At 43.6% G+C, this 15,116-nt stretch overlaps 1 long non-coding RNA gene across 1 annotated transcript; it reads left to right on the top strand.

Annotated features, from left to right (window-relative positions):
• The first annotated feature begins 762 nt into the window (after positions 1-762).
• LOC115393257 (uncharacterized) lies at positions 763-14,133 on the top strand. Its single transcript, XR_003931939.1, has 3 exons — positions 763-967; positions 4,997-5,001; positions 14,122-14,133. It is a non-coding gene; the product is annotated as an uncharacterized LOC115393257 (long non-coding RNA).
• The last annotated feature ends 983 nt before the right edge of the window (positions 14,134-15,116 follow it).

Here is a 15,116-nt window from a genome sequence, read left to right as displayed (position 1 = left end):
TCGTCACCCAAGGAGAGCGGCTCTGAGATGGGCTGCTCCTCGGGCCGCCAGCCCCCGGCGGCCGTCCTGCACTCGGACCTGGACTGTGGCAACGGCAGCGAGTCCAACACCTTGCCCCAGGACTGCGAGAACCAGAACCAGGGTTTGAATGGATGCAGCGTGGACGGAGGGGAAGGGGAGGGCAGCATCGAAAGGGGCCAGGCCAAACCCCCCGAGACCCTCCCCACGCTGGAGAGGCTGGCTCAGGCGACGGGCGGGACGGAGAAGTCCTGGTACCGCTGCGTGTTCCCGTTCGGCGTCATATCGCTGGTGATCGGCACGGCCGGCACCGGGGTGACGTTCACCTTCGACACGCAGCTTCAGACCAAGGTGGTGTCGGTGGCGCTGCTGTGCGTCGGCGTGGTGATGCTGCTGGTGGCAGCCGTTTGCTGGAGGGCCCACCGGCTCAGGAGGAGGAAAAAGAAAGAGAGTGGATTCTTCACCGCTGATCAGGGGACTTTGTGATTAAACCAGGACTTCAAGTTGGACTTTATGAGCGACTCACAACTTCATCAAGATAAAGAACCAAACTGTTAAGAAGCATACATTCTGTTGTCTTTTCAAGGGACCAGGTGGTTGAAGAGTTGTCATCCAGCCAGTGAAAGTCTTTTATCTGTGACAGATTGAGAAAACGCCACTTTAGTGGAGGCGCCGCCGCCGCCACCATCCTGAGCACATACACACGGTAAAGTATCCGTCACACTCCGGCCTCTCCCGCCGCTATCCGGTTCCCTCCTATTGTTATGGATTTACCTGGAAATCCAAGGCAGCAAAGAGCCAAGAGCACAGTATAGATCACCGCTCTGAGACTGCTCTCTTTGTGTCAAGGTGATGCACGAGCGATCGGCACCTCAGGAACAGTCATCCGATACCTCCTTAACCTTCCCCCTCTCGCAGCTTCACAGATAAAGAGATGTGGAACGGGAGAGTTTGACGTCAATCAAAGGAACAACCGGATGGTGTTTAGTCGGAGGTGACAGGAGTGGGCAGGAGTATTCGGCAAGCCGCCGAACACTCGTGCTCACCGGTTAAAGTGTGCAACTGGTTTACAAAGGGGGCGTTTTACTTCACTACAATAGAGGCGCCACTCTGCATGAATGCTCAGCCCCCAACCGGCCTGTCGCGGGTGATCATGAAGTGGAAGTACCACGCAGCAGCGAGGGAGCGCGTGCAGAAACCTTTCACAGAATCAAGTCAACGTTATGCAAACCACAAGCTTCGTGAGTTCAGTCAAGGGGAAGAACCATAACACACACACAGCCCTCGCTTTTTTTTTTCTGTCTGAGGTCAAATTTTTCTGCCAGTAAGGCCAACACTTTTTCTTCTGGATAACCACAATCCAGCTGTGCCACATAAATAGAAATCAGCGCTCCATGATTAATCCTTTCAGGAGTAATGGGCTGTATTTTCAGTCGCATTCCCCTGATGGAAATGGTTTCCCAAGCACTCCGAGAAGAGCGTAGATCAACTGTACACTGCAATAACAGGGAAATCCCATTACAGAGCCACGTCCTTGCTCTTGCCTTTCTTTGATCCCCAACCCCCCCACCCCATCCCCACCCCCCGCCGTACAAAACAGCGGCGACACCTCAGCTGGATTAGGGGAAAATCAATTACTTTCTCTCATTTTAGCTTCTATTCTCTCCACAGGAGAATTCATCAAGATTACCAGATGAAAGAAATTACGTTAACCCTTCCCTGGTTATTGGTTTAACTACATTTATGGAGTCTGTCGTTATCAGTAAAGTTAGTTTTGCTGTTGTGCCAGTTTGTCTTGATAGATCCCACTCTTTCTTTAAAAAAATAATCTAGAATAACTCCTAGTCAACGATTTACTGAAGGGTTTGTTGAGTTCCTCCCTGCGGTGAAGCCAACATGTAGCATGACTGAACCAGATCAGCTGCAGGTGGTGTAGTTTGAAGGAAGACCCAGCAGCTTCGTGTCAGCTGTAGCTACGTTATTGTATGTGGTTATCGATCTCCGCCGGGTAAAGGATTCGCCGTGAAATCCCTCTCCAACCCTTCCTCCTCCTCTGTGTTGATTATCCAGTTTCACAGGCTTCTTTCGCGGTTTGCTTGTAAAACCAGAGATAATCTCAGATAATCCCTCACAGTATTGATGTGTTGAGTTGTCTGCCTACCTGTATACAAATACTGAGTATTCCTCAACCTCACATATCACGAATACTTTAGGTACTAAGTGTAGCCGCATCTGAATGTACCTCCAACGGTGAGTGTCTTACAAACGTCCCTGTACAGAGTGTAAAGACTATTTATGTATCTTCTATTTTGAAGTAGAGATATTTAGACATACAGTGCCGTATGTATCTATCCGGGGCGTCTCGGTTCCGTTTCAGCAGCTGTGTGGTTGTGAAGACTTCAAGTGTGTTGCTGTGAATGTAAAACGTAATTGTTTCATTCCAAATTCAGACATCTGCCACACGATGGACGATGTGGTTATTTAGGTTATTATTATTATTTTAAATAAAAGCAAAGCACATCATTGTTTAAAAAAAGACAGACATAGTTTTTTTTTTTTTTTTTTTTGGGGAATGAAACTGTTCAGTGCTTAAGTGGTTGTGGTCGGTTTTACTATGACTTTATCAGCATGGTCAAGCTTTTCTCTGAGTGCCTTTTACTTGCTCCGTCAGTATTTCTATGTAAGGTGCAGCTGATTTACATTGTACAGGCCGACCGCTGCCAAGAACAGAGTAGCCCGTAAGAAAGGCAGAAATACTACGTTTATTTCAATCTGTGTGAGTGCTGTGGTGTGCATGAACTTACCCTCGGTCACAGTTTGATACAGTTCCTCCAGTAAAGTTACCAGAAATACCAAATATTTTTGTGGAGAAGTTTATTTTTTGTCTCTCTGGAGTGTATGATTGTACCTTTCTTTTCCCTTCATTTTACTGTTAAGCTTCTGAAACACTGAATTAAAATGCAAAGACTGGTTTTTGGAAACAAGCTGTGGTTGTGTCTTCTTGTCTCTAAAGGGGAAACTGCGACTGAAAAGTCATCGGGTTTGATGAAAACAGTCGCTGTGGGTTTTCTCCTCCTTCACTTCTGCACTGATTCCACTCAAGACTTCCCACTGAGTCGCTGCTAGGACTGCGGACCTGTAGGGTCTGATGAGGCCTGTAGACGGGGGGGGGGGGGGGGGGGTAGAACGGCCAAAAGCCACCGCAGGTTGATTTGGGAGACTTTCATCCACAACATCTTGTTATCTATGAGGAGAAATGTAATTATTTGAAATATTTGTTGTTAAGTGAACCATAAAAGGCATTCAATTGAAGAGAATTCAGCTTCTTCTGAAAGACGGCGTTAGATTGAAGATCGATCGGTTCCAAATGCAGCTCCTGCGCTGCTGCTTCAGGGTCTTCTGACGGGGGACGGGACTCCAGCTGAAGCTATATTATTTCAAAATCTCCCTGCAGGTCAGCAATTGAGTCTTCCTGTTTAAAGAAACCTTATTCGGCACGGATCAGCTTGCATGTTCTGCAACACACACCAAAGTGTTAAGCTCATTTATGTTGGGGGTCAAGGGTCTTAGTCAGGGACCCACAGTCATAACCTGACCGCCATGGGGATCAAAGCCTGCTTCTCTAGCTTCGATTCCACCATTTCACCCAATATTTATCACATATATTGCAGCATATTCTCAAACGGAACATTAACAAAATTCCTGAAGCAAAGATCTTTTGAAGCAGCTGTTGAGTCGCAGCAGAACAAATGGATTTATTTCCATAACTCCAGCGGGAAGACCTTCCCTCACGTTTCCTGTCACTGCTCCATCACATCAGTATGTCCGACGTAGCTTCTCATTAGCATGCTCCGATTGCTCATCGCGCCAATCATGCTAAACCCTCGGCGCCGGAACCCTCTATTGATTTCCCCCTCCATTAAATCCATGTTCAGCTCCGTCCAAGCACCTTTGTGAGTGCAGCTGCTTTCTATGAATATTTAAATGAGCACCCATCCTCAATACACCCACGCATTCTCCACCTCCTCCTCCTCTTCCTCCTCCTCTTCTTCTCATCCACCGATCTATAAGGGGTTGTGTCATTCTCCAGCTCACTCGCTCCCCATGGACAGAGCTAAAAATAGCACGGACTGATGTCGAAAGCAAAGGAAACAAGCGGCGTGAGGGGCGGGCCGCCGGCTGAGCGGGGAGCGCGTCAGAGTAAAACTGTCGCTTCAACCGTGCCCAATTTTTCATCGGAATTAGAATCCGGCGTGCGAGCGTGAAGCTTTTACTCATCAGGCGAAGGTACAGGCGGTTCCTGAACCGAGTCAGGCGCTGGAGTCTCACTACAGGTCTATTTACGTTGTTTTCCTGAGCGGTACACAACTTTTAATTAAACCTTCAATCAGCTGTTAACAGTCAAGTGATTGCCTCGGGCGTACAGCGACCGCAGGCCGTATCACATCCTGTGTCATTGGTTTGTTTCTTTTCTCCAATTAAGCGCTTGTGTTAAAAAACGTGGCGAAAGAAGAGGGAAAATGTCAAGAGGCTGGATGGAGAAATTAGCTTCTTCTTGCCCACGGTTGCCGAGACTCAATAACCTTGACGTCCCCCCGATCCAACATACCTTGACTAATAACTCCACACGAGGCCAAAGGCAGCTGCTGAACAGCCTGGGTCGTCATTGAAGCAAAATCTATGGTTCAAATATGAAGATGTCAGGAAGTAAATAAATATTGGGGCTAAATAGTGACCTTTAAGGGGAAAGGTTTTTCTTTTTTTACAATAAAAAGGGAAATTATAACAAAACGTTCACAAAAATTCGCACTGCTTGGTGGTGAAATATAACACTTTGACTCCAGCTAAAATATACACTGATAACAAATTGAAAAGGTTAAATGACAACAATATCTGAAATGACAAGAATGCAGCTGAAAGGTCACAAACTGCGGTTTTCAAAGTACGGGGTGCATAATCCACAGTAGGCATCGGAGAGATTCAGTAATTATGCAGCCGCAGGGAACATCTGTGAGGATGAGGAGCACGCCTTCCCAGCAGCACTGTATCATTACATTTTGAATGGAAATTATTGATTAAAAATGTGAATGTTAACATTGCTATTTCATTCCCAATTGACCCTTTTAAGACCTGATCTTTACTGTCAGTGAAATGATGTTTCAGTACCAAAAACTGTGAAGGATGCATCAGCTCCACACTTTATGTCCAGTTACTACCTAAAAAGCTGTAAACAGTAATATCTTATATTGTGAAAAACATCTTCAAGTAAACCTATTAAACCAAAAATGATTAAAAAAAAAAAAAAAGAATGTGCTACATGAGAAAGGTGGAGGCACAATTTGGTTTGAACGCATTCAGAATGTTTCTACATTTCGCCCAGTTGAAGTGATGTTTCAGAAATAAAATGCATTTTATCGGCTGCTCGTCGTGATTTGAACTGGAAGGATGTTCGTCCTGGGGGGTTTGCTGGAGGACCGCCTGGAGCTCAATCATGAAGCTTTCTGATTGTTTCGAGAAAGAGAAGTCCCTCCTCTCATGCTGAAACTTAATGATGTTGAGCTCGTCTCTGTGGACATTTTCAGTTTGTGAGATTCCGTCTCGGGAATAAAGCAGTCAGAGTCGTCAGTTAAAGCATGACAGATATTTGTGTCGTGATTCTCTTCTTGCTTTTGGGAATCAAGTCCCACAAGACAAAGCTCGACGTTCATATTTTCCAGAAGAAGATGCTTTTTTTTTTAACATTTGTACAGTGATGGTGTTTCTACTTTGAGTGAGATGAGTCCGGTCAGCAGGTGAAGTTGGAGCGGAGTGAATCGTTCAGAGTGACAAAGAAGAGCAGAGACACAAAAGTGTGTGGGTGGAGCTGGAGGTGGAGAGCGGCTGGAGGCTGGTGGGGGGGTGATGCAGTTCCAGAGTGGGTTGTGATGGAGGGATGCAGGTGGGCTGTGAGAGCAGCAAACGTGGGACGAGACAGAAAGAGACAATGTCATGGATCCTGCATAAAATAGAAAGAAAAAATGAATGTGGCTGAAAAAAACCCCATCACATCTAGAAAAAGAGGCGAGTTTTTATGTGAATGACTTGACTGACAGATCACTGAAGGAGAAGGTCACTGCCTTGAGACGAAATCCTCGGTGGACACAGACAAACAGACGCTTTTTCTTTTATTCTCTCTCTCTCTCCTGGAATCCTCAATACGACTCATTTATGGCATCATATTTCACGACATAAACTCAGCCGTCACTCAGCTGGAAGTGGCTTCCATTCCCACGCTGCTGTTGGTCACATGACCGCAGACCCATCTCGCCGTACGACTTGAAGCCGCAGTGAGAAATGATCACGTTTCATCTGAGACGACTCCAAAATACTACAATGGAGACAGATGGAGGCAGACAAACGCTCAAAGAAACAAGCCTGCAGTGTAATAGTGTGAGTCACACACTGCAGACAAAAAAAGAATTTAAAAAAAGAAGACAGAAGCTTTTAAAACGAGGGCTCTTTATCTGCTCCAGATTTGAGAAACTGCCTTGTTATGGTTTGTAAAGCCTTTTTTGAAAACCTCAAAGGAGGCGAATCCTCCTGCGACCCAGCCTGGACTCACGACTCAGGACTGAGAGCTTGTGGCAGATGGAATGACGGCTGTTTAAAATGATGGCTTCGAAGAAAAGTATGAATTTATGGAAGATGCTTTGACGACTTTGATGACTCCTCTGTGTTTCAGGGGGTCTGGGTGCTTTTTTTTTCCTTAGTTTCACTTATTGATTTCAAATTTATTGGGACAACTCCTCTTTATTTTTTAGAACTTCCACCAACCTGTGGGGGCTGAACCTTCTATCTCACCATTCTGTGGCGAACTCCATCAAATGACACATTTTCCAGCAGTCTGTTGATGAGTTGATGCCCTAAATCATGCCTGTTAAAACACATGAGGCCAGTTATATTATCTCTCTTAGATGGACTCAGCAAACAATATTCCCCAAACTGCTGATTGTTCCTCGAATTTCCCTTGTTCTTGTTTACTCCTCAGACATTACATAACCGAGAGGAAAGTGAAAATAGACACACTGGTGTTCCTAAAATATTGATGGTGAACAGAAAGGAGCAGCGATGGTCCATAAATTATTCCACGGTGTGATTCCCGCCACAGTTTTTGGTCCGTTTGGCTTCTAAACGGTGCCTCTCTGCACGACGCCAGCTTTCCCCGTTACCGCCGTCTCTCCCGCGGTCGCGGCCAACACCACCGACTAATCACCATCCACGAGCGTGTTGTGTTAATGAGGCCGCCGCGGATTCCTTCTGCCTGGCCGCTCCGTGCGCGCGGCGGGTCCGGTGTCAAAGGTTGCTAATTACCGTGGTGTGAATTTCCCTCACATGTTGTGATCCGACGGCGCCGATCTCCCTTCCCCTTTTCAGGCCTCTATTTTCTTCTTCTTCTTCTTCTGAGCAGTGTGCCGGCTTTATTTAGAAGTAGCAGGTGTTGCTATTATAAAAGGCGAACACTGCCTCTCGTTTTCAGAGCTGGGGAAAGAAGCGATGATTACACACACATACGCACACACACACACACACACACACACACACCTAAAGCGATGGTGGAGGTTCATGCTTGCTTGAATGCTTGTGTAATTACCTGGCAGTGGAGCCACGTGTTGAGTATCCTCACCTCACCTTCGACGATGCAAAACTCCCGAGCAGCTGCACGTCCGCGCAGACCAAGGCCTCATTTATCCGACAGCGTTTCATATGAGAAACCGTCGGTTTTGGTTTGTTTGTTTTTTTTCTCAGAAATGTTTCATTTTTTTTAAATGTTCTATAAATGATGTAGTTTTCCTGTTGGGCCACTAGTGGGTGCCGATTTTTAGTTTCAGTAATGAAACCGACTGAGAAAAATAAAGCTTTCCACTGGTGACTGCTTTCTCAAACTGGGAGTGCTGTTTGGTCAGGGTGACACAGCAAAGTGTGAAAATGACAAAATCAGAGTGTGATTTTCTTTTTTTTCCTGAAAGTTTCCAAATGACACTGAAAGTACCAAACCTGATGGATGTCCCGCAGAAGCTGTGCAGGCTGTGACTCAACTGCAGAGCGCATCAAGTGTGAATACAGCTGTACGACTCAATCATCCACTAATAAACACTGCAAGTTAACAGGATAAATGGACACTTTAAAGGTTAATTTACTGGTGACCATTTCACCCATAAAGGGTTTAAAAGATTCCATTTGTTACCAATAAAAAGCATCTTAACTCAGACGTGAAGACTGTCTTCCTTCATCCATTGTTACAAACCGACCTCAAACCAGCTCTACCCTGAAAAACAGCTGCTTTTTTGTTCTGGTCGAGTCTTTCAGGTGGCAGCTTGAAGATGAATCACAGGTTTAAGTTAAAAAAAAACAGATCTATTTCTATCCGTCGGGCGAGTTCTGACTCAGTCCGTCACACTTGGTGCTGAGGTTCCTCCCGGCCGCGACGCTCTGGTGAGCTGAGATCTGTGCAGACAGAAACTGAGCACAGCGCTAATTATCAAAGTTATAGAATGATTGACTCCACGTGAACCTGCTTTAATGGAGCATTAGAAGTTTAAAAAAAAAAAAAAAAAGAACTCCATTAGGGAATCTCACACTGTTCTTTTCAATCTGTAACAGCCGCTGTGCTCCTGGTGTTATTTTCTGATTAAGGGCTATAATAAAATGTTTCACCCAGTTTAGCCTTGTTACCCTGTCGCTCTCTTCAGATGGAGGTTTTATTATAGGTGTAATAGTCACGAGATGATTAAAATGTGATCAGCATGTAAATAGTTTAAACAAACTCAGTCAATATATCTAAAAACAGGGAAAAAAGTTTCTGTTGGTTTCATGGCTTCATAATATTGAACATACGATAAAGCAAACTTAGGAAGTTACAGAATATGGCCACTTGCTCCGTAAAGGGTTGAAGTTCAGATAATTAAGTGTCAAGTCGTGGCTGGGCGCCGTCCCCGAGGGAAAAGGGCCGAAGCGCCGCTGTCAGAAACCAATTATAGGAATGACGTGGAAACAGTAACGCCGAGAGCCAACACTTCAAGGGCAATGTGAGCGAAACAAAGGCGCGCAGTGACCGATGAAGGCATTTTTCATGTCGGTTATCTTCAACATCATCAGATTGGTTTGTCTTTTGAGCCTCTGGCAGGTTTCCTCTCCTGAATCCCGCTCCAAAGGGAAGCCAGCCGCTTTGGTTTCCGTCTCAGATGAATCAGTCACAGCTGACAGGCCAGTAAATGAGACCCACGCACTGCCTTGCTTTTTTTTCTTTTTTAATCTCTGTTTCATGTACCACGTTTGCGTAGGAAAAGCTAATAAAAGGCCGACCTTGCCCGGCGTGAGCAGCTCCACCTCATTCGCTAATCAATGGGCATCTCGGCAGAAGGCGATGGGCGATAAACCACAGCCGCCGGACAGTTCAATTACAGAACAGCTCCGGCCTGTCACCGCCTGCAACTGATGCTGTCCGCGGACGCAGACGCAACAGGTGGATGCTGGGAAAAGAGAAATTTAATATACTTTATGTGACGCGTCCCTCTCAGTGATGCTTCGACTGTCAGCCGGACGGAGTCTGGCGCCAGCGTGGAGACGGTGTGATGCTGGTTTTCAGGTCAGTCCAAGTGTTTTCTCATCAGGAGGAGAGACAGGAGGAGCCCGAGGCAGAGGAAATGCACAGAACCAGCTCATCTCTGGAAAATAATTCATTAAAACCCTTGATTAATTTTTGAGCATTGTGTCACTGATAAATTGTACATTACTGTAAAACTGAGAATTAGTTAGATTTCAGAGTAAAGTATGCATTTTATATGCATTATTTTTCGAATCGTGTATTCAAGACGAACTAGGACCTGCATGAAAAATTAGGGGAAAAAAGGAATTAGGTCTTTTCTTGCAGCAAATATTCAACAGAGTAGTTTTCGTGCGATCACTGATCCTGCTTATTTTATTACTGTCCAACTTTCATTCTTCTTTTAGCTTGTTTTTTTCCCTCCAAAAAATGTTGAAGATATCTTTTTTATTTAGTTATTTGTTCATTTCAGAGACGTGTTCAAAATCCACACAAAACACATATCTGCAAAAGAGAAAATAGGAGAAGTAAACCGTTGATGAACCGTCACAGGCGTGTCTAATTGAACATGTCGGATCGTATCATCATTTTTCATGACTGAATACTCGACTAAATCACTCACAACTTCCTGTTTGTGTCATCTTGCAGTCTGCATGCAGCCTCATCAAACAGCTGCTGAAGAAGAAGAAGATTAGACTTTATTTATCTCACCATGGAGAAATTCACCGTCATAAAGGCTCATTGAACACACAGGGGGGTGCAAACAGTGAGGAAATGCGCAAATTAAGAATAACAATAAGTAATAGTGCAAATCTTGATAAGAATAATAATAGAATAATAGAATAGTAGAATAATAACAGAAATCTAGAAGAAGAAAAGCTCTAACTTCATTTACAACCTAAATCTAAAATGTAACAGGGGCTATAATACATACAAATATGTACATGTTTTGGTGCAAAGAATGAGTGATATAATAAAGTGACAATGATTTCTTATGGAGGTTATAAAGAGACCGCGTTTGCGAGACATTACAATGTCCAGGTTTTTTGCAATATTCTACACAGTAGACAGTACAGTCTGACAGCGGTGGGGATGAAGGACCTGCGGCGGCGCTCCTGGTGTAACGATCCAGCAGCGTTCGTCTGTGATCGATCAGAACGGAACCTTTAGCTCAGTTTTGTTGGCGATCATCTCTAAAGGAAGAGCTGTACCTCGAATGATGAACTTCCAATGGCTGAAACGTGAAATAATTCTCTGGATGTGCTCTGGCTTCATGTGAACGAGCTTGAGTTGAACTTGAAGAATAAAGAAAACTCAATTGAAGCAGTAAGAACTGAATGTTGCTCTCTGTTAAAATTGGACTTATTGTAGAGACATTCACATAATTTGCCAGCAAAGATTCTCTAAGGATATGCTTTATATTTTCCCGCCAATCAAAAGAAAAAAAAAAAAGAAAAAAGCATCTATTTCCTGTTCTTTCTCTTAAACCGTCACTGTAATCACTCCTCCTCCTCTGACAGACGTCTCAGGCTTGAACAGTCAACCAGCAGGATTCCAGCTCTTCTCTTTATGCGCTGCGGAAAACGATCCATTTTTAAGTTCCAGACATGCATCACTATCTGTGCTCTGGGTGAGAAGACAGACCGTGTCATATGGGGAGGAAATCACTGCCAAAAAGTCAGGGGCGGATTGAAAAACCCACAGCATCTGCTGCTGTTGGGGATTTGTCATCTTTTTCTTGAAAAAGCCAACACGCTTCCTGGTTTTCCTGTCAGCCTGTTCTGCAGGTAAATGTGTTATAGCCGGAACTCGCTGGCGCTTTCCGCGATGTGCCACACGCTCGCAATAAAAGAAATGAGACGGAAAACGGCAAAAAGAAAAGGGCCTCTTGTGTGCGGCGTGAATCATTTTTACAGTGCTGCGCTTTGAAGCAAAGTGGCAGGTTCTTGTTTTTGTGATTGTCTTTTTATGTTTCCGCCCCGCAGGTGCGAAAACAGCTTCTCCGTAAACTTCATTTCGGTGAAGATGACGCCATGAATCTGCTCCAGCTGTGAATTGCGGTCTGCAACTTCGGCCAACTTTTGTTTGAAGACAAACAAATATCTTGTGTGTCCAGAATACCTTCAGGAAGGAGTTGTACGTTAAAAGTGAGCGTGAGCAGGGCTGAAAAGGGATTCTGAAAGGCCTCCTGGTGATACAGGAGGGTTTAAACACAGAGATCTCCAGGGTTTACATTGAATGATCAAAAAGAGAGAGAATAACCAGTGAGGAGCACGGAGCTCCTCTGGGTTCCAGTTTCATGGATGTGCCGCCAACAAACTGCAGTAAGTGTGATAATATTGTGTTGATATGGTTCAAAAATCTGCAGAAAACCCTTTTGAAATGAAGTCCAACCTGCTGAGTGTGTGCTGACTTTACTGACCGTGTTTAGATTTTGAGAAGGATGTTTGGGCAAGACAGAAAAAAAACTTATTTAATAGCTAAATCTGACTCAAAGATTCCTCATAGTTTTGTTTTCCTCCTCTCCACGGTGAGAAAATTCAGTTATGTAACAAGATATTATCTCTCTTTAACCAGAGACACAAAATCAGATGTGCTTTTCAGACGTTACGCTTTTTTATGCTTGAAATAATCTCCCAGCAGTCATTGGTGGAAGGAAAAAAATAAAATAAAAAGAAAATTCAACCTTTAAATCTTTGGGATGAGAAAAAGACTGAAACACAACAGCTCTCTTTTCAAGCCTTACTTTATCTGCAAATGAATGAAATGCCACAGATGGTAAAAGCCGTTTGTTTTTCTTTTTCCTCTTTGTCTTCAGTTGTTCTGAAAAGCAGCATTTTGGCATTTCGTGGGCAGATCGGAGTAAAAACAGTCAGGGTTGCCAGGTCTGACAGGGAAAAAACCAGCCAAACAGCCACTCAGAAACCAGCCCACCAGTCCAGCCCTGTTGGCACCAGCGGATTTAATTAAATCAAATCAAATCATCAATCACAGACTAAATACTTTGCATGGACATTTTAAAGAATCTGCCTGAGTGGCTCGGTCAGCCCGGAATGGGCTTTATCATTCCTGTACTGACATTTAACATCATAACAGCTGAAGGGAGGAAGGCCGTGACGCCGCTTGGTTAAAAAGAGGACTGTATTCATTAATTCATTAGCAGCTGCCCGGCTCCGGCACGCCGTCTTCCAGAAGACCTAATAAAGCTGACGGAGGATTGTACGAGCGGTTTGAGTTTTCTCCAGAGTGAGTGGATGTCAAGCCGCCAGCTTACCTCCAATCAAATGTCAAAACACACGCACTGGAATCAATATCAATTTTATTCCACGCCTTTCCCCCAAACGGCCGCGCTGAAATCTGCCAAATTAGAAATGGATTAGCCGTTAGCGGCGGCTAACACAGATATAATACATCTGTCATGGAGGGCAGTGCCGCTTGACATTTCCCTGATATTCATTTTTAATCAATCATTAGACCGCTGAGCATATTCACCCTCAGCCATAAAGCACACCCAGGATAACAATAAATACTTTAACCTTTTTCCTGCTGCGAGATGAAATATACTGTGTTTTTTTTAAGGAGGGCAAAGTGATGAAGATGGAAGTTCAAGGCTTTTCTGTTTCAGCGTCACAGGAGGGAAAATTTAATTATCAATGAAGAGTTGTGTGACTGCACCCAGTAGGCTACAGTGACCTCTTGTGGTTGTAGCAGAAATGACTGAAGCAATGTTCGCAGATTGATACTCGGAGTTTCTGCCACTTCTGGAACGTCATGTTTTCAAAACAGTGGTGTGTAAATGTAGAACTTTTCTGAAACCGAGACACAAAAGTGATGCATTTTCATCTGATGCAGTCTTGTAAACTCTATGTTCATACTCAGTCGTAACGCATTCAGTTTTGTTGTTAATAATCAAGACTCATGTAGGAATTCATCATTTAGAAATAAATGATTCAATGGCAAAACACAGACAGATAAAACCAAGTTCGACAGAACTCCTTCAGTCAGGGAGAGAAACACACAGTCTCAGATCGATGGATTTCTCACAAGAAGTGCAAATAAGGACAAATTAGTTCCTAAATAGTTCATGTTCTTCATATTCTTGCAACTTTAATTTTCTCTTAGGCACAAAACAAGTTTATCAGTGTTTTATAGAGTTAAAATTCCACAGAAATTACACAAACCTATTATGATTCTGTCTACCTCTAATAGATGAATTGTGAATTTTTGCTTCATAAAGCAGGATATTATTGTTCATTTAAATTAGATACTGATTGAAAGGGCCTTTTATCCTCACATGTGTTTTTCACATTCTCTCCTTGAGCATACCTTTATTAAAAAGAACAAAAACACATTTTTGTTCCCAGAGATAAAAAACTATCTGTTGTTTCAGAGACTGGATGATCTTCAGTGTGCCTTAATTCATATTTCCTTCTATTATATCAATCCACAGACGAGACAGAGAAGAAATAATCAACAGAACAGGTTTGAAAGAAGCTCCAAGCTCATATTTAATGTGCCAGCCATGAACTCAAACCATCTATTTCTCACTTTGCTTGTTTTGTATTTTTCAGGTTTTGTCACGATGTGTCAAAATGTTTTAATGTGAAATCTTTTGTTTTATTTATTTTGTCATTTTTGAATAATTAAAGGTCTAATTTACATATTTTACACATTTATATGAGGAAAACAAACAACTCTCTGTCCTTCTGTCGTTTCATCCTGGCTTTATGCCACATTAGTATCCTTCATTATGTTTCAAACTGCAAACATTTCTTCTTCACTTCTGGAACTGAAAGAGTTTTCCAATGCTGAAAGCTGCAATAAGTAAAATTACAGCCAAAATACCAAGTATTACAACAATCAAGCAAGAGCAAGAGTCTGCGCCTGGTGAGTTTCTAACAGGAAAAGACGTTCTTGCGTGTCTTTGCGTGTAGGGAAGCTAGAGCTAAAGCTAACCCTTAGAGAAGCGAACATATTTAATGATGTATTTGTTTTGAAGCTCTGATTGGCTGAAGTACGCTGTCAGTCAAAGGAGTAACCGACACCCCCTGCACGAAGTTTCTATGGGCTCCTATCCAGAGTAAGCCCAGCTCCAAATCCAAATGTGGATGAGGACTGAGCAGGTCTGGTTTACGAGGCTACAGATTTCCATCTCTGGACTGGAAGAGCTCTTCTTGTTGCTGCCATGTCTGGGAATTAATACTCACGTAGTTGTTCATTAAATAAATGGGCGGATCCTTTTATAATCCTTGTGTGTCATGTTTCAAGGCTCATTGCTTTAAGTTATCCGGAGTTGAAAGTTCTCTCTGACACGAAACAAAAGGAAGAAAACATGACAAGAACACAGAAAGCATGAGCCTCATTGATCATAGATCAAACCTCATGGCACATGAGTTAATATAGTGAGACTTGACTGAACCGCTGTCTAATAACCTTGAAGATGAATAATCAATCCTGCGATCACCGAGCCTGGACACGAACATGAAACAACATCAGTCTGAGTGTGTTCCAATAG

Source organism: Salarias fasciatus, chromosome 8 (assembly GCF_902148845.1).
Source record: "Salarias fasciatus chromosome 8, fSalaFa1.1, whole genome shotgun sequence".
In the NCBI taxonomy this organism is placed as follows: Eukaryota; Metazoa; Chordata; class Actinopteri; order Blenniiformes; family Blenniidae; genus Salarias; species Salarias fasciatus.
This window is presented reverse-complemented; position numbering and strand designations above follow the sequence as displayed.